The sequence below is a fragment of the Mercenaria mercenaria genome, chromosome 15 (assembly GCF_021730395.1).
Source record: "Mercenaria mercenaria strain notata chromosome 15, MADL_Memer_1, whole genome shotgun sequence".
Classification (NCBI taxonomy): domain Eukaryota; kingdom Metazoa; phylum Mollusca; class Bivalvia; order Venerida; family Veneridae; genus Mercenaria; species Mercenaria mercenaria.
In genome coordinates this window covers 21,344,915-21,366,638 of record NC_069375.1, presented here as the reverse complement: position 1 = coordinate 21,366,638, position 21,724 = coordinate 21,344,915, and the positions used below count along the sequence as shown (strand labels likewise).

The following is a 21,724-nucleotide window of genomic DNA, read 5'->3' as shown; positions in this document are numbered from 1 at the left end:
TATAATTTTCTTGCTCCTTTTAAACTGCGAGTTTCACGCCTCTAGCTAGGCGGGATAAAATGCTGTTTGTTGCGTTTCATTCTTTGTACATCTTAGTCCTTCCTCACCATTTAACTTAAAAAGTATCATAATTATAGAGCCCACATTCCTGATTAGACATTTATCAGAATTATGGTCTTGATAACAGTCATTTGAGCTAAGTTTGAAGCTCAGTCATTTCGGATGAACAACTACGTAAGTCTGAGTTTAAGCACAAACTTGTGTATGCAAAACATTTCATTCCATATACCGAAAGTTAGAGGTCAATTTCGCATGTGGGTCATGATCAGTCAATAATTTGGTCACTAAATACAACAATAAAAATCCTGCTCACACTACAAAGGTAATGTGTTTTCTCCAACGTTCATGAAACCCCATCAGAATGTCTGTTAGCCTAAGGAATACAACAAAGACACCAGTATCGTTATATCATCTCCTGTTCTATCAGTACTACATACACTGCTTTGTTTGGCGCGGAGTTTCTTTTTGCTGCATCTTGCAACAACTTTCGTACTTGGTATTTGGATAGATTGGGTTAGGGCTCAATATGTTAATGACAATTTTCTAATTATGTCAACGTCAACGCAACTAATGTCACAGTAAAAGAAACCTTTTTCCCCTAAAATGGCATCATTTCAGTACTTAACACAACATATCAAAGCATAAATATAACATCATTCAAAGTCATAACAATTTTCATCATTAATTCACTCTTGCAAAAACTCGAAGGGTAAGATTTTTCTATATGACTATTTGCATTTGTCATCTGGCAATAAGCTTTAGAATACATGTATTTGGCATTTAGCATTAAGTAAATTGCACATTTAGGTATTAAAAGAAGTCAAAAGTACAAAATATTACAAGTCATTTTTACATGGTACATCAAATTTGATATTCATTAAATGCTTGACTCTATTTGGCATTTAGCATCATAAAGTGTTTTACATGTTAGTTTCAGCATATTTCGACTTCGCGTTGTTTTTCGTCTGATTTAGGCCTGCAACAGTCCAGAATTCAGATACGCAGGGAGTTAACAACGAAGATGTTAGCCCAAGTAAGCATCTGGAGGATGAACAATGGTAAATCAGACGATAAACCATAAGATGGCATTGCTTATTTTAATTCTATCATGCTCATTTAAATATAATGTTAACTTTATTCTTCTGAACAGTAATGGACCGGACGTCATTCGGTTACTTAACGTCATACTTGTATCTGACGTCATACTGTTCCCTAAGCAGTCTGCTCGCCAACCGTTGTTTATCGTAGAACATACAACGCTTAATTCATTTCTTTGTTTAACTGACAAAAAATCAAACCATATCACAATACTATCGATAAAAAAACAAGTTACAAAAGAAATGCAATGTTTATCTGTAGAACCCAGTTATAAAAGCTACTACAGCTATCAGAAACACTGCAGAGATATTCAAACACGTCGATGCTGTTGGGTTTTGTGTGAGGAATGTTTTGATATGTTCTAGATTGAATTTTTGCTCTGATGAATTGTCAGACTGTACACTACAAATAGACTTTATCCATCTCCGAATAAACGTTGATTTCGTTTCATTTCTACCACGTAAAAGATCTGAAAATAAAATATATGAAGGCGATCATCATTAATGATTAAGTAGAAGACACTATTATGCATCTAAAAGTTACATGTACCTACATATGCAGCCTTCTTCGACCAACTAGGACTCTAATAAAATGTGTTTGATGTATAGCCGCTCCGAAGAAGTTAATTAATTTACTAGAGATATTATCTAGCGGAAAGATGTGTTTCCTTTCCAGTAGGTACGATAGCACAGGTTATACTGTTTGTACAAAACATATTGCATGTACACGTACAAAATTATTCTAGATACATAATACAATATTTATATATAAATCCATTTTGATCATGGTGCAGGACGTGATGAGCTTACTTGGTTCTCCTGTGTTCCGGAATGAGAGCTTCCCTGTTGCAGTAAACGATGTTTCAAAAGTCGAGTCAAATTCATACTCTGTGTGTGCATTTGATGTGTGCTTTGTCCACCATGTCATCCCCTTTAACTGAAAAAAAAAAAAACAATACAGATGGTCCTTTTAAACACAAATATTTGGTTAGTTTTATGCACAGGGTGGTCAGAACGATCACTATTGCTGTAGACCGATATGTAATTATTTCCTTTACCTGCGCCACATTTCGTAGTTTTGTGCACTGAGTGTTAAGAACCATTGCCTGTGATGTGAACAGATACTGAGGCAGTCTCCGTTACCTATTCCAGTGTCAGTGGTCTTGTGCACAGATTGATCAGAATAATTGTTAGTAATTTCCTTTACTATTCTACAGTTCGCAGTTTTGTACATACTGTTCAAAATGATCTTTATGGCTGTGAACAGATATTGAAGTAGTCTACGTTACCTGTTCCTCTGTCCACGTTTTTGCCTACAGTGAAACACTGTTCACTCGAGCCTCGATCAGTAGCTCTATCACCCGGGTTCACTCGAGCCTCAATGACTCCAGAAACCGTGTTCGCTTGAGCCTCACTGGCTCAAGTACCTGGTTTCCCTAGAGTCTCACTGGCTCTAGAACCCGGGTTCACTCGAGCCTCACTGGCTCCATCACCCGGGTTCGCTAGAGCCTAACTGGTTCAAGTAGCTGGTCTCCTTCGAGCCTCACTGGCTCTAGCACCCGGGTTCACTCGAGCCCCCACTGGTTTTAGCACCAGGGGCTCACTTGAGCCTCACTGATTCCAGAAACCGGGTTCGCTCGAGCCTCACTGGCTCAAGTACCTGGTTTCCCTCGAGTCTCACTGGCTCTAGCACCCGGATTCACTGGAGCCTCGCTGGCTTTAGCAACCGGGTTCACTCGAGCCTCACCGGCTCAAGTACCCTGGTTCACTCGAGCAAATGGTATGGTCCTCCTTTGTTTTCCTTATATAATCTGCCCAGAACGATAATTTGCTGTAAACAGAAGTCTCCTTTACCTATTCCTCTGTCCGCAGATTCCTCATAGTTTGTGTACATGTTCCGTTGTCCACGATTATGTGTACGGACTGAGCAGAACGATATTTATTTTCGTGAACAGATACTAAAGCAGTCTACCTTACCTTTTTCACTGTCCGCATTTTTGCGGAAAAAAAAACAAAAACAAAAAAAAAAACAACTGACCAGAACAACCATAATGGTGGTGAACAGATAATGTAACAGTTTGAGTCACCTGATCCGCTCTCTAGGGTTTTGTGTACAAACTGATCCGATCAATCATAATGGCTGTGAACATATATTAAAGCAGGTCGTGTTACCTGTTCCACTGAACACATTTTTGTGTGAACAAAAAAGACTGATCAGATAAACCATTATGGTTGTGAACAGATACTGTAACAGTTTGAGTTACCTGTTCAACTGTCCGAGGTTTTGTGCACACACTGATCAGAATGATCATTATGGCTGTGAACAGAAGCTGGAGCTGTACGTAGTAACTGTAGTGAAGTTTGGTTAGAAACGCTGGTCTGTCGTCTGCTTCACCACACGGCGGGGCAGGGTATACCAACTCTACAACCAGACGAGCTATACCACACAGATGGCCGAGTATTATTCCGAAGAATGCTCCCTAAAAGTAATCGGGAATTATAATATGCATGAATTAACCATAATTTCATTTGTCAGAAAGCATAGTCAACATGATTCTGATTAATTTAGAGACACACGGACTCTGACCATCACATTATAATTAAAGCTTTTATCAGTACCTCTCATAATTAAAATAAATGACCTTTCTTCAAGGCGGGCATATTTCTTATACTATTACACATACAGCTGTACAGTTTCCTTTTAAAAATACAAACGTTATAATAACCTTTAAAAGGACATCAATTCAGAAATACGTGTAAATCAGCAAAAATGGGCGCTTTAGATTTTCAAAAAAAATGAAAATAAATTTCATGTTAACTAGAATAAAGCGTCATGCGCACCGTTTCCGTTGTTCTCTTCCAGAATATAGACAAGAGAAATAGGACACCTAGTGGCGAACCAACATAGCCCTCCACGGCTACCATATAGTTAAATAACCGCCCACTCTGGAACGCTTTCACCATAGGTACCCAAAGTATGGCTATCACACACATTATTATCACAAATACTCTGAAAATATGATTATCAAAAGCACTCTATAATTAGAATGATCACAAACACTTCAATTAGAATAATCACAAACACTCTTTAATTAGAATGATCACAAATATTCTGCAATTGGAATCATCTCAAAAACTTTACAAATGGAATGATCGCAAATACTGCAATTAGAATGATCAAAAAAAACTTTAATTAGAATGATCACAAAAACTCTTTGATTAGAATGATCACAAGTAGAATGATTGCAAACATCCTGTAATTAGAATGATCACAAATACTCTGTAATTGGAATGATCAGAAAATGTTGTAATGATCACAAACATTTCGCAGTTGGAATGATCACAAACACTGCAACTAGAATGATCGCAAACACTCTTTGATTATGATGATCGTAAATACTCTGTAACTAGAATGATCGCAAACACTCTGCAATTGGAGTGATCACAAACATCTGTAATTGGAATGATCACAAATACTTTGCAATCAGAATGATCACAAACACTCCGCAGATGGAATGATCACAAACACTCTGCAATTAGAAGGATAACAAACACTTGAGAAATTGCAATGATCACTAACACTCCGTTAACAGTAACGTTTGTAGAGTAGTACCCTCCTTCTTGAAAAGGAACACTCCCTTATATGCTGAAAGATTATCCCACATATCGCTCTGCCGAAGTTCACATGCAAAGGGTTATATTTGTATCAATTAAAAACTAAGGTCAAATTGTTGTCGAAATAACAACTTAGATTAAACACCCGAAAGCAACAATGAACAGAAGTTAGAAAACTCCTAAATTATAAATCACAACAATGATATTTTGATATCTGTAAGACTTAATATGGTCTTATCAGAAATAGCTGAAAATCAAAAACTATACTGATATATTTTACTGAAAGTAGATACGTTCTTAGTTATCACCATAGTAACGGACATCATGTTTCTTTTTGAATAGGGACTACCTTCCAACAATAAGTAACTCCCTCTGTGTTGCATTTCGTCTGACTTTTCTCCATATATCCATTGTAAATACAGTACTTGCACTGTTGAATATAGACGTCAGCGAACTCATGATGGCCGACAACATTACTGCCAGAAGCAATCCACGTGCACCTGTAAACAATTAATGCTAGAAATAATCTAATTCCATCAAGAAGAAACGGAGAAAAGATTTGACTATCGAGGAAATGCTGATAGCCCACTAATCCATTTTTTTCTCACTGTTTTAACTTTGCTCCAATCTGGTGACACGTGGCACACAATTTTGGCTACACATGTTAACATTGAAATAACAGTACTGACAGATAAACTAAAACAATACATTCAACAGCAATCTCCTTAATTTAGTAATGATTAATTGATTTTGATTTGCTTTCAGTCATTACCAATATTGTGCCTCAATGATTATTAAGATACAATGTACACTTTACACCGTAACTGCAACATTTCCTGTTGTGAATAAATTTTAAGACCATATCCACACCAAATGAAGATATACATACCTACAGGAAGCAACTCGAGAACAAGTTTTGGATATGCTATATTGCTACATCCTACCGGATTATCACACACAGATCGACAAATTTCTGAGTCTGTACACGCCACTTCGTCTGCAAATATATAAACGGAAATCATAGTTGTATTTAGCCCGGCTCCCTTGCGGCATGGTTATTTTTTTATATATAAATACTGCAAGCAAAATAAGAAAATCTTAAGCCTCTAAAATAGCACATTTTATCTGATGGCTGAACCACCTATGTTCGGAGCCAGGGGCAATAAAAAATGTCAATGTAGAAACAACCTGCTGGAGTTACTTCCCTCTTAATGAATAAACTTAAATATATATATGTAAATAAGAACAAACATAGGGACGGGTGCCAGTCTAAGTTGTATTATGCTTCTTTCAATTTGTTGTTTAACTCATATACTGTATATCTCCAACTCGCTTATCTCAAAATTCCGGCTATCTCGAAGACGTTTGAATTATATGGAATATTTGATACCACAAATATATTACGATTACATAGGCACTAACCTGATTTGTTTTGCTTTTTCGTGTCTTTGCAGTGGCTCAAATCCACAATGTCAAGCTTTATTGTATGATTATGTACACATTAGACCACACAACTTTGTTACTAAGTTAATAACATTATAATGCTAAAGTATAGAACATATAGTTACTTAAATGGCTTTGCTTCTAACGGCCAGGAGAACGAATTCAGGTTACTGTTCAAGAGGATTTATAACCGAATACTAGTACTTTAAATAGTGACAGTAAATCTTTAAGCAGTATATATATACAAACCTGGAAACAAAATCCTGCTGATCATTCCCGGAAATATCAGCAGAAAAAGAGGAAGAATTTTGAGAAACCCGGCTAAAATGGAGCCACCTTTAGCATGGGACAGTGATTTAGCAGCGAGGGATCTTTGAACAATCACCTGTAATATGATACTCTATATTGAATGTATTTAGAACAAGAGCGCCACCAAGCGGGGCAATATACGCCCGAAGGGTTACATCAGAGGATGGGAGCAAAATTTAAAGAGCTTGACTGTTGAAGCCAAAAGGACAGGAACAAGAAAAAGAAGAAATTCCAAAAAAAAAAAAATTCAAAGTCCACAAAAAAATTCTTACCTGGTAAAGTTATGTCAAAATACATCTAAAAATTGAACGTACCATCCATGTTGTACCACAGAAAAGTGGTTTTGGTTTTTCCCTACTGCCAATAATAAAAAAAGTTTCAAGATAAGCTATCTGTAGTAACAAAAAAGGGAAGTAATTAAAAGAAAATACTGTAAGAGAACAGAAAGGGATCTGCCAAATAAAGACAAGAGCACTGCAATGCACAGCAATATACACAAAGCAAAGTCATATATGACCTTTGACCCCTAAGCGTGACCTTGAAGCGAGTCATCAAAAACATGCGCTCTGCACGTCGCCTCAGTGTGGTGAACATTTGTGCCAAGTTTCTTTGAAATCCTTCAAGCAGTTCAAGAGTGACAGAGCGGACACTGTAAAGTCATATATGACCTTTCACTCCTAAGTGTGACCTTGACCTTGAAGCTAGTCATCCGAAACTAGCGCTCTACACGTCGCCTCAGTGTGGTGAACATTTGTGCCAAGTTTCTTTGAAATCCTTCAAGCAGTTCAAGAGTGACAGAGCGGACACTGCAAAGTCATATATGACCTTTCACTCCTAAGTGTGACCTTGACCTTGAAGCTAGTCATCCGAAACTAGCGCTCTACACGTCGTCTCAGTGTGGTGAACATTTGTGCCAAGTTTCTTTGAAATCCTTCAAGCAGTTCAAGAATTACAGAGCGGACACGAAACACACTCATATGACCTTTGACCCCTAAATGTGACCTTGACCTTGAAATGAGACATCCAAGACATGCGCTGTGCATGTCGTCTCGGTGTGGTGAACATTTGTGTCAAGTTTCTTTGAAATCCTTCAAGGGGTTCAAGAGTTACAGAGCGGACACGAAATTGCTAACGGACGAACGGAACGAAACGGTATTTATGTGACACCCCCATTGTTCTCTCTATTGTTCTATCAGTCACATAAAAAGAAAAAGGTCACATAAACAGAACGGAATGAATGACATCAAAGAGAAAGTACCGTTATGAAGTCACTTAACCATCATTTCGCGGGCACGGACAGACAAACGGACACCGGGACCATAACATAAGACGTCCCTTCGGGCGTATAAAAATGACGGATGCATTGTTTAAATAAAGCATAGATGAACCATGACGAATAGAGGTGAGTCGTCGATACGTAAAGACATTTGGTGTTCTTTGGGAAAAAGAATCACGGGTCCAAGAAAAGTTTATAGTCGAAAACTTCTCACGCAGGTGTTATACTTTTGATAGGGAATTGGTGGCGGCTACATAAATAATCGTGATAGTATGATTTCAAAAAAGTAAATAAACGACTTTTTAAAATGTAGTTTTGTTGTTCTCTAATAAAGTCAAGAAGTCTGCTTTTATATTTGGGATGAGAAACGAAATGTTTATGTCAAATGTTTACACGATTTGTATCATGTCAGTAATGCGTGATACTGAGTAAAGACTGTCTCACTAAGAATTACTGGAAACATGTTGCTGGATTAAAGAGAACCGCTTCCACATTGACGTCAACATTTTTTTTTTATTTGAGAAAACATTGTTTTGTAATTAGTAGTAGATACAAAAGTGAAAATATTAAACCCATGTTTCTAGGTTTTAAAAGTTATTTTGGATTTAAACTGGAAGAGAAACTCTCTAAGTTAACCTGATCACAGCACCAGTACCACAGACAGCCGAGGGAAGACTGAAGTACGAGACCTGGCCACGGCTGATCTCCCGTCACTGGGTCCTGAAACACGTGGAAAGCATCAGACCTTGGTAAACCACACGTTGTGTTGTTACTACGCACACTCGGTACGGCGTCAAAATACAATCGCTCAAGATTCTGGTAACCTCCGATCTTTACAAAACCTGTAAAATTGTAATTATATGTTTGTCCAGTTTGCATGTCTTCAAAGACTCAGCTAAACTAAAAAAAAACTTCGAGATATTTATAATAGCAACTGTACAAAAAGAACCAGAGATACAAAGCATTGAATGCTCATCACCCACATTTGTTGGCATACTTAATGTAAGAGCGGTTTACAAAAAGTAACACAAGACGAGTCATAATGATTAATAACTACCAGTTATTAAGGGCATCTTTGAGTTTCGAAATAAGGCTCGTCCCTGTCAAATTCAATAACCGGGGAGTTTGAAGTTTGTAGGAAAGAAACGATCTGACCATAACGACAGCAGATCCATCACCATAACAACGTTTAATGACTTTGTAACTGACCTGGCAGTCAAACACCTCTAATATTGTGTAAATATTGTAAGATTTGAAATCTAGTCACTGTTAAATGACGACGGAATGTAAATGTCATGATACTTTTCGAGATGTACCACTGTAATACATCAATACGCTATAGTTGCCCTCAGTTTCAATTTCATATTCTTGAAACTTCAAGCAGTTAATTACGCGGACACTCCCAAGTCATATAATGTACTCTTGTGACCTGATGAACTTATATACGAAACTAGCCAATGCTCATGTGGTAGAATCATTTGTGACAAGGCTTATATTTACGTTACATTACAGACCCGGACAGAAATCATTGTTGACCCTAAAGGACTTGATAAATAGTACATCCAAAGACATGCGTGTGCATGTCGTCTATTGTGGTAACATTGTGTCAAGTTTCTTTGTCATCAAGGGTTCAATTAGAGGACACAACAAGACACGGCCGGGTATATTACCATTGTCTTTGAAGGGTTCATATTCATGAAAAAGTCAAAACAGGGAGAATGACATCAAAGGGACAGAACTTATAAGATCATTAACCACATTCAGGGCAGACAGACAAACGTGACACGAACCATTATAATTACGTACATACCACTCGGGGTATTAAAATACGTGCTTGTGACAAAAGAAACATCGATGGGTGATACGTACGATACCGAAGTACAGCGAAAAGTCCTGGGCAAGAATTTATATAACTTACGCAAGGTGTTACACTTTTGTAGGAATGTGGGTACATATATTACGTATATACAACAAAGTGAAAAACGCTTTGTTAAAATTACGTGGCATAACAAGAATTTGTTTAATGGCTGAACAACGGAATATTCATATACACGATTGTACAGTGTAATGCTGTGAACTGGATAACTGATCATACTAATACAGTGTAAGATGTGCTGTGAAGGAAACCCTTCACATCTGACAAGTAACATTGTTATTCCTGTGAACATGGGAATTAGTAGTACATACAAACAGTGAAATTCCTTTTTGCTAGGGAAAGTATTTGATTAATACTGAAGAAAGCCTACTAAGTTAACTATACGCACCAGTCCCACAACAGCCAGGAGCTGAAGTGAGGGGCAGGTGATTCCGGCCCTTCAAATACGTGGCAATACCAATGAAACATGTTTATAGGGCCTGTACAGGCGTATAAATACAATACTAAGATCTGGTACCTCCGTCTGTGAAAGGGACTGTATAAATTTAATATATAGTTACAGTTTGAGTCCTTAGACAGAACTAAATAAATACATACTTACAGTGTTAAAGTCCTGTGACAAAGGACAGAATCAACATGAATGCCATCCCAAGTTGACAGTGTAGACGTTCTAGACAGAGAGTAAACATGATTAATAATACCAAGTACATTTTGAGTTCGAATAAGGTCGTCTGTAATTAATAACGGGAGTGGGAGGAACGAATATTCGAATATCGAATTATCAAACACTGTTTGAAAGTTCTGAATATGAGTAAACCACTAAATTTGTAATATTATAAATTTTTGATAATCTTTGGTCTGTTAAATATAGTATTCATGTATTTTGGGCAATATAACCAGACTACATAATAAACCATTCAATGTTAGTTTATTCGATAAAAATGTGCCAATTATATAGACAAATACCAAGCATAATAGTCGGGACATCGAACTTATATACTATTAAAAGGGCTAAAGGTAGATGCTTGTCAAAAGATTTCAATAATACAAGAGGAAATTTGGCAAGCATAATCCACCATGGGTAGATCGCTTGGATAAAGCTTATATTAGGACTCAATGTAATATCATTTAAAGACTTTTGTATCAGTAATGGCGTGTAGAACAAGTTGTGAGAACTTATATTATGTAACATACCAAAACGGTAGATATTGTCAAACTGACAGAATTATTTGATACACACTACAGGAGACCTGCAGAATCTTTTCATACCATACCCGTACAGTATTAGCATATTTTGACAAGAATTATATACTACATACAAACAGAAAAACTGTGACTACTTATTTACTACACGATATTACACGCCGACAGGAATATTTGTACAAAAATGAGACGCAGGTGATACGACTATACGTGCATCCACAGTGTTTAAAGGCCGACAGGACTATATTTAAGATAATAAGTTGGTCGGACGGGCTAAATTAATAACGTTTGAGTTTTGTGGGGACTATATTATAGCTAAATACATGAGAGTTAGTGAACAATATGTCATGATACATACTGACAGGAATCGTGACAACTAATATAAAAACGCTAGATAGGCCGGTATTCAGCATAGATATGATACGGTACCCAAACGTAACAAAATTTTAGAGCCTATGTAACGACTATCACTTAACAACAAATAATACAGTTGTGTAATATACAATACATTTAATAAGAATTTAAGTCCTTGCCATATTCAAACATAAACGTAATTAATCTGAAGGGATATTCAATATCAACCAAGTACATGTCGAATCTTGAGTTTCAGTAATTCGTTTCCTGTCAGGGGACTATTATATACATACTTAGTACAGTGTAGAGTCCTGTGACAGGGGATTATATTACATACATACCGAGTACAGTGTAGAGTCCTGTGACAACAAGCAGAACCGCCAACGAGACGTACATATCCCATTTCAGAGCTAGCTGAATAAACAAGGCTCCAGAAAACATGGCTGCCTGAAAGTAAGATTACAAGGTTAAGTGTGGCAAAGTCAAATCCTTTGAAAGCAGAAACGGACTCTTTTCTATCGTAAAAATAATTTCCATTTGTTTATCTCTTTTGATTTAACGTTACATTATCAAGACAACAAACAACTTTCAAAACTACTGAACTTCTTCATGTACAAGTGATATATTGACTTTATCATGCATTTTGATATGTGAAAATACTCCCCGAGCAACTTTATACAAATAAAAGGCTAAAGCAATACTTTTTGCATATCCAATTTATCTCGTCCGACTTCAAGAATAAGCACATTTTTTGGAAACATATATCATTCTCTCTTCTTATTACATGGACTATAAATAAAAAAATTTTGATTGGTGGGAATGGCCCATAATTGCATAAATTATGCAGGTTCACTTCGGTGTTGCATTGTTAGTACTAAATGCAGTAATAGACCTTTATCACGGACACGAACATGGAAATGTAAACGTACATGTATGTACTCTGTACTTCAGTCAAATTTGAGGGGTCATCTCTAAACGTTTACCTGTTCAAGTTGTTATTGAAGATAAATTAAGGGGACGCATATTGCTACATTCACAGTTCATACAGAAATGCGGAAGGGGTGCATATTCAAGAAATCGATGGTGGGAAAATAAAAAACATATTCCTAAACTGATATAATACTGATGGACACCTGTAATATTCAGTATTTTGTGGATAAGGATGTGGTACTATGAATGTAATAGGAAAACAGAGGTCTTTGTGAAAGTACATTCAACACAAAATATTAAGCTTTTGTATAAGGAAAAAACAGGTTTTTTACAATAACAGTGTTCCAAATAATGTTGAAGGGATGAGATTTTCTTTCTAACACACCAGGTTTGCTTAAACATGTACAAATTTAACGCCACGTCATTTCAGCTCTGGATGGACGCCATAGTTCTCATTGATAAAAATGTAAACAAAAAAAATCAGAGTGGGATTAGCATTACAAGGGCATAACATGACATTCTACACAATGAATACCCTAGAACAGATATCTAAGATGCTACACAGGTCAGGCGGGTTAAATGCATAATGGCGATCACTTGAAATTCATCTTGAGAAGGTGGTTAATTTTAATGTGTTTTAGCTTACATATGCGAAATGAAAAGCAAGACAGTGACCATATTTCACATTCTTTCTTTAAATTAGAATCTGTAGGACATTGATAAATGTTTGGACAAGGTGAAGCACTATCATTTTCGCACCAAAAAGTCTTAATTGTTGACTTTGAATGTACACAATAAGTCTTATGTAATTCAACAATAACTTTCTTGTTTCAGTTTTCTCATTTTTATTTTAGTGAGCAATCCTTTGTGTACTTATAACAGTTGAAACAGTATCCATTTCATGTACCAAAACCTTGTACTTTTTTGTAGGTAAATTTTATCATACCCCACCCACTTTTTTCTAATTTCAAAGTATGCGTCCCCTTAAGGGCTTAGACTAGTGCAAAAGGAAGCTATTTCACATTTTCACTTTTTTTTCTATTAAAATGTGCATATTAGAATTAGGAATGTAAATTTCTCTCAAAGGGCTTGGTATGGTTTTCTGTAATAAAATATTTTGATAGATAAATAATGCTTATACATCTACAAGCAAGTATTTGAAAATAACGTTATTAACGTTTCTATAGTCTATAGTTATAAATGGTGTCATTGATGACGTCATTTATATGTGAAATACTGTATAACGCTAAAAAACCGTGTGGTTTTTTTTTTTGCTAGATCTATAAAATAAAAAAAAGATTAAAATCAAAAATAAAAAAAATAAATAAATAAAATAAAAAAATAATAATAAACAATATCCACAATGGATAAACTTTCCATTATTTACATGGGCATGTGGAAGGAAGAGCTACCTCTATCACATAACAAAATTTGTAAAGTATACCGGTTGCGAATGCCGAGTATTTTTCGAAGATCTGACATCTTGTCAGGGGAAGCTAAATATCTTACTAAAATGAGTTTCTATGCATTTTATTGTTCTTTTAACAACAGCACTTTGAAATATGGAGATATCATAACTATATTGACAACTTGTTTATTGAGTATTAATAAGAGACGAGAGTATAGTCCCTACAGATTCGTAAAATAATTAGATTTGAAGTATTATGGACAAGTAAAATATAATTCAACATTTTGAACGTTACTTCAAAATTGCTAATGTACTCTACTTATCATGTGTGGCTTTCAGATCAACATTAATTACAAAATATATGTGTGGGTCCCCGTAGTTTTGTTCACCAAGCGATGTTTCATGCATTACCATTTAATGAAACATACCGCTCTAGAAGATTTATAAACTACACTGCTCAAAATCACAAACTTTTAAGAATTCATCGAAGCAACCAACTTTTCATTCTATTTATCATTGATTTCAATGAAACGGTCAAAATTTCAAATTCTGTATATTCTTTCAACATAATACAGAATTACATAATTTTGATAAACGTTCACATGAGTGAATTATCTGAAAGGAAAATATCGACGGTCTTAATACTTGAATTTTACAGATGTTGGTGAAATACATAGATGATCTTACATAAGTGAGATTTTTTACTGAATTTATTCAACTATTTAATTAACATAATAAAACGCGAGGCTCGTGACGAGCATTTTATCTTTAAAGAAATACGGCAAGTGTTTCTTCCTCGTTCTTATAATTAACAAAATATTTATTATAAATCATAACGTTTTAGCAAACCAGTCACGAACTTCAGTCCAGCTATGTATCGTGGCTTTAATCTGTTTAGTTTATAGGAAAACAGTATTACATTTGCACTATAGACTATGCACTTTTTATAAAATCTTGTGGCGTTATTAGTGATAAAGTCATAGTTATAAAATGGTTCCAATATCTCAATTTTCATTTTATCCCTTTCCATGCACTCCAATAATTTAAGCCATTTTTATATAATTACGTATTAAAATGCAATTAATGAAACTATGTTTATCCCAGTAAATGCATGTCGTACAAGAATTCAGACATAGTGCCGTTATAGAAAATGCCTGGTTATTACTAGCTTGGGGTAATGTGGTTCTGGTCAACAACTTTTCAGACTGGCAAATTTTCACGATAACTGTCTACAGCAAATTTATTTGGAGACTTAGCTTTGGTAATGTTTGAGGCGCTAGAGTCAATGGCAATATCACTATTGCTAAAACATTTTTAAAAAATGTGTCTCTCTCAATGAATTTATATTAGAGTGAAACCTTGCCCACAGGTAGCTTCAAGAAAAACCAAGACTCGAACTGTGTTTGCAGCCAGAAGGTTCATTACTAAATGTGCTGTTCTTGAAAAACTCCACTGTGTGCAGTGATCTAAGAATACATTTTTACATTTAGGAATTTTGGAGAGTTGTGGTTAAAATCCCGATCGGAACTTTGCTTTGTTTTGGCAGTGTTGATGGCATTATGGTAAATGCTACAAAGGTCAAAATGTCACACTAAAAATAGGTGAAAAATCATTCAATAATCGTGTCGTCAAGCAGAGCAGATGGTGTCCAGTCTATAGCTTAAGTTCAAATTGACAATTTTCACCAAACTCTGTATATAGCAAGCTTCTGTAGAAGCTAGTGGGACCGCCTAAGTCAATGTCAATGTCGCCAATATCTAAAATAGAACAGAATAGAAGGTAATTCAATCAAGAAGGTTATTCAATTAAGATGACTTGAACACAGTATAACATAATTATGGTGTGAAAAAAATCAGTTCAATAACTCGCAATAAGATTGAAATATCACCACGAAGCTTACTAGGATAGAAAGGCTTGGATTATATTTGGGGCCGCTCGAGGTAATTTCAACTACATGGTTAATACAAATAGATGAAAAACAGTTTTCGGCCAACAACTTCAGCTTGGAATGACATATTATCCATCAAATATGATATATAATATGCTTATATAAAGACCCAATTTGTGACTTTATATGCGACGCCGCTGTTTATTGAAACTGACGTGTTTCGAATTTTATGTTTTGAGAAATCCCCCGGATTTTGACCAAAGTACATAGCACGTCTACATTTACATTTACAGCTCCGTGTCCGTTGTAAAGGTCTAATACGAAGTAGCAAATGAGAACTCATACATGTCGCTGGCCATTACCGAAAAACTCTGTGTTTCGGCCCCTTTAAAATTTGGTGTCAGACTCGCATATTGACCTCGAAGTTATGCATCACTTGTAAACTAGTTTTCTTGTCTTTAAGTAGTATACATAATCATTCTTAAATCGTAAATTTATAACTCACCGCTAACTTTGTTATTATATACAATACAAGAGCTACACAGCTCAGGTAGATCCGTATTCTGTTACCTCCATGACGTTTCTCTATATATTCTGGTAACGTATACACCTGAAATACAGAACTATAACAACCATAACACGGATAAAATTGTTAGCAGATAAGAAATCATTAGAACACAAAGAAAATTTTAATGTAACATTAAAAACACTTAATCTGTTATGACGTTATTGCATTTCTGGTATCATATAAAGCTTATGTCATTTCTTGAGGGTTTGCAGTTTTTATTTAAAACACGAAATACTTGAAAGTGCCAATAAAAGCAAACCCGGACCAGTATATAAGATGTAGAGTGTGCTGAATATGACTCAGTTACAGTAAAAAATAGAGTATCATGCAAAGGAAACAATAGAAAAGCACATCTGTAACACCTTAGGGCAACCTTAAATGTTTCAACATTAGTTGTCTTACTACGTTACCATATAATTGAAGTTGTATTACTTACACCGGCAGATATGTATACAGGTATAAATAACCAGCCCAGCATCAGAATCAGAAATATTGGCTGAAATCGTAAAAGTAAACAAACAGGTATTTGAAATGAGTATCATTGGAAATATAAACACACGTTACATTAGACTAATAGAAAGTATACTGAAAATATAGGTTGATTGAATTACAAATAAGAATCAACATGTGCACCTAAGACTTAATGGATGAAACGGCGAAGTATAAACAATTCCATCTAACGATGCGATATTTCTTTGACAGTAAAACATTAATATATTCATTTCACAAAGTATACTACTTTAATGTATTGGGAAGATAGGTGTCATGATGTTCTTAAAAACGGTACGTACAAACCACTCGAAGAGAATGAGAGCGATTCCAGCCGCTGCTCCTGCACCTGCCAGACCGACAAAATGTTCGCTACCTATATTACTGGAGAACAACGATGCCCCAACCTGAAATAAACGCATAGTTACTACACAACTCTCCAACTTGAAATAAACGCATAGTTACTACAGAACGCCCCAACCTGAAATAAACGCGTAGTTACTACACAACTCTCCAACCTGAAATAAACGCATAGTTACTACAGAACTCTCCAACCTGAAATAAACGCGTAGTTACTACAGAACTCTCCAACCTGAAATAAACGCATAGTTACTACAGAACTCTCCAACCTGAAATAAACGCATTTTTACTACAGAACTCTCCAACCTGAAATAAACGCATTTTTACTACAGAACTCTCCAACCTGAAATAAACGCATAGTTACTACAGAACTCTCCTACCTGAAATAAACGCATTTTTACTACAAAACTCTCCAACCTGAAATAAACGCATTTTTACTACAAAACTCTCCAGCCTAAAATAAACGCGTAGTTACTACAGAACTCTCCAACCTGAAATAAACGCATAGTTACTACAGATGTCTCCAACCTGAAATAAACACACTTTTACTACAAAACTCTCCAACCTGAAATAAACGCATTTTTACTACATAACTCTCCAACCTGAAATAAACGCGTAGTTACTACAGAACTCTCCAACCTGAAATAAACGCATAGTTACTACAGATGTCTCCAACCTGAAATAAACGCATTTTTACTACAGAACTCTCCAACCTGAAATAAACGCATTTTACCACATAACTCTCCAAACTGAAATAAACGCGTTGTTACTACAGAACTCTCCAACCTGAAATAAACGCATTTTTACTACAGAACTCCCCAACCTGAAATAAACGCATTTTTACTACAGAACTCTCCAACCTGAAATAAACGCGTAGTTACTACATAACTCTCCAACCTGAAATAAACGCATAGTTACTACAGAACTCTCCAATCTGAAACAAACGCATAGTTACTACAGAACTCTCCAACCTGAAATAAACGCATAGTTACTACAGAACTCTCCAACCTGAGATAAACGCATTTTTACTACAGAACGCCCCAACCTGAAATAAACGCATAGTTACAACAGAACGTCCAAAACGAAAAAAACATGCATAGTTACTACAAAATGTGTAATCACCTACTACAAAAGTAAACTTATGGCAAACCTTACTACAAAAGTGAGCATATGGTAAACCTTACTGCAGAAGTGAGCATATGGTAAACCTTACTGCAAAAGTAAATTTTCGACAAACCTTACTACAAAAGTGAACGTAAGGTAAACCTTACTGCAAAGGTGAGCATACAGTAATCCTTGCTACAAAAGTGAACATGTGGTAAACCTTTCTGCAAAAGAATGCATACGCTTAACCTTAATACGAAGGTAAGCATACGGTAAACCTTGCTACAAAAGTGAGCATACGGTAAACCTTACTACAAAAGTGTGCTTACGGTAAACCTTACTACAAAAGTGTGCTTACAGTAAACCTTACTACAAAAGTATGCTTACGGTAAACCTTACTACAAAAGTGTACATACGCTAAACCTTGCTACAAAAGTGAGCATACAGTAAACCTTACTACAAAAGTGAGCATATGCTAAACCTTACTACAAAAGTGTATGTATACGCTAAACCTTAATACAAAATTGTACATACGGTTAGCCTTACTACAAAAGTGTACATACGCTAAACCTTACTACAGAAGTGAGCATACGGTAAACTTTACTACAAAAGTGAGCATACGGTAAACCTTAATACAAAAGTGTACATACGCTAAACCTTACTACAGAAGTGAGCATACGGTAAACTTTACTACAAAAGCGTACATACGCTAAACTTTACTACAGAAATGAGCATACGGTAAACATTACAACAAAAGTGTGCATAAGCTAAACTTTACTACAAAAGTGAGCATACGGTAAACCTTACTACAAAAGTGTACATACGCTAAACTTTGCTACAAAAGAAAACTTATGGTAAACCTTACTACAAAAGAGAGCATACAGCAAACCTTACTAAAGTGTGCATAGGTAAAACCTTCTAAAAAGTGAACTTACTGCAAACCAAGGCATTGTTCGTCCTGCAAGGAAGTAACCTTCAACATTTCTCCGCTGGGGTCGAAACACTGTCTGCAAATAAGTATTCAAAATGTCGATTACGATATACATAGAGCAGCAACGTATATTTTTCAGGAATTGATTGGTATACTCCAGATGTAGTAGAGTGTAGCACCTGTATGAGACACAAGCTTGTGCGAAATGTCGCATTCAAGGATTTACACCACAGTGCACTCGCAAAATTTAGACGTGGTGTAACTCCTCCGATAGATTAGAGAAAACATCTTTAGAGCAAGGAACATGTCATAATTGTACTGTACACAATTTATTGAAAATGGAAAACATGTATTATACATTCAACATTATTTATTCTACTAAAATTAGATGTATGTTAGCTTAGGGCCAATCAATTTTAAGGTGATAAGAGTATGTGCCTGAACCTACCACGGAATTTTATTGAATAGAAGGTGATTGTTATACTCGCAGAAATCAGATTTGGCCGGAAAATGACTTAAATATTATGTCCATGCACGTTCTGGGTTATTTTAACTAAACAGATTAACATTAAATATGAAAATATATATGTTTAACTATTTTGATATGCAAAACGTGTGCTATCTTTTATGTTTTTTTTTAAACAAAGATATCATAAATAACAGTCATTCACAATGTTGTAATAAGACAGTTAATATGTTATACGACTTACTATTCTACCACGCAATACCTGTTTTCTATTTTACGGGATTACAAACAATCTATCATTCATTTATCTGTCATAACAAGGCTTCCTTGGGGATTTATATGTAGGCATCATGGAAAGTGAGACATACATTATCTTATCTTATGCTTGTACTTAAGTTAAAATGTTTGACAATTTTTGTTAAATTTTGTCCGATTTGTTATATATGCATAGACCTTCAGTCTGTCGTATTACTGACCTACCGTGATATAACTATATGTCTTTGACTGAAAAATACCTAGTAAGATAACTTAAACCGCATGGTGTTACAAATACAGCTACAACTGTAGTCTTACATTTGGGAACGCACAATTTCCAACGCACAATTTCCATTCAGTTTTGTACATTCTTATGGGGGAACGCACAATTTCCATTCAGTTTTGTACATTATTATGGATGTTTTCAGTAATTAATCTCAATAGATAAAAGAAATACTAAGAAATAGGTGACACAAAGATTTGTCAGATGTACCTACCCATAGTCCAACACCAAGTACAATACAAAAGTATACAACTATAATTAGAATATCCAGCCAGTGGTTTATTCCTGTAGTATCCATGGTAACAGAACACAAACTTGCTTCTATGTATGTACCATTTTAAAATGTATGTATGTATGATTATTTCACACCATGACAAAAGCTAATTTAGATTTTTTCCATATTATGATATTGAATGAATTTAGAATTCTTTTTTTTTATTCCAACATGACAACTCTAATGGCTATCACAGCGACAAGCAGCTTTACACGCCTGGGTTTTAGTTCCACGATGTCTGTCAGGATAGTTAAAACACTGGCAATTCCAACCTAATTACATAAGAATGTATTTATTTTCAAACTGCCAGTTGTTGTGATGATCATTTTATCCTTTAAACCGTCTATGCAAATGCATGAAATTGATAGCATCTCAAAATTTCAGTAAAAATGCATCCAAGGACATCTGTATCCTGTAACACGAAAACACACATTCATATTATAAGTTTATCTCATTAATAACAAATGTATACAGGCTTTTGATATAGTTTGTGAAGTATCAGCCTTGACACATTTCACATGATATCAGCTAAGTTTTTCAAAGATAAAAGCACAACAGATCGCAATTTCCCATATTTGTTCAGCATGATAATAAATGACGATAATATTATGAAAATTTAGATAAATGGTAAATTGAATATCATGAGAGAGGTGGGTTCAGAAAAGAATATGCATTACCTCAAACTTTTAAAGGGCCTCGTTAAAAACTTTATCGCGGATTTTTTTCATAGCATAGTCGTGTATTTTTAACAAAGGTTATCCAAAAGCGGTCAGTCAAAACCTGACCATGATGACGTGCTTCCGTACTATAGTACAAACGTCCGTACTAGTACAAACTTTTTCTCCGCAAGTACATATGAATCGGAAGTGAAGGGAGAATTACTTGAATTTTATGCTCCACCTACTGTGCTGAATTTTAAGATTCCATATTGAAATATGTAGATCTAACTTTCAAATCAAGATAATAAATTCAATGATAATGTAGTGATAAAAAGTTAAGCCAAATCACTTTCTCTGAGGCGCAGTTTTAACAAACATAACATACATAATAAAGAAAAATATTGTTCTCATGTCTCATAGTGTCAAGAAGACTTAAAAACTGTAATGGCATTAAGAGCACGCACTACCGTTTCCACCATCAAAATACGCGCGGTATTTATTTCTTAATTCATACTGACGAAAGGATATTATAAAATACAATTAACAGTTTAAATGTTACACCGTCTAAAATAGTATTGTATTCTAACACGATCCGATCCATCTTCCTATTAATCAAAGAAGGCTGAAAACAGTGAATTATTATACAACAATTCACTGTTCTGACGTCACAATTATTACGTCATAGCGTCAAACGGCATAGCGGCGCGCTGGAAAAGAAACCACTTGAAAACGGGCTATTTACCCTGATAATAATTTATTGGTCCCTATACAGGTGTAAGAACAAGGTATGGTAGCATATACACATTCAGGCACATTGGAACATCCAAAGACTCCTATAAATTTTCATTCTATCCAAGGACTGTTAGCCAGTGGAAC

At 35.4% G+C, this 21,724-nt stretch overlaps 1 pseudogene; it reads right to left on the bottom strand.

Moving 5' to 3' along the window:
- Window positions 1-1,138: 1,138 nt before the first annotated feature.
- On the bottom strand, window positions 1,139-20,702 carry LOC123547590 (sodium/glucose cotransporter 4-like; annotated as a pseudogene).
- Between the last annotated feature and the right edge of the window lie 1,022 nt (window positions 20,703-21,724).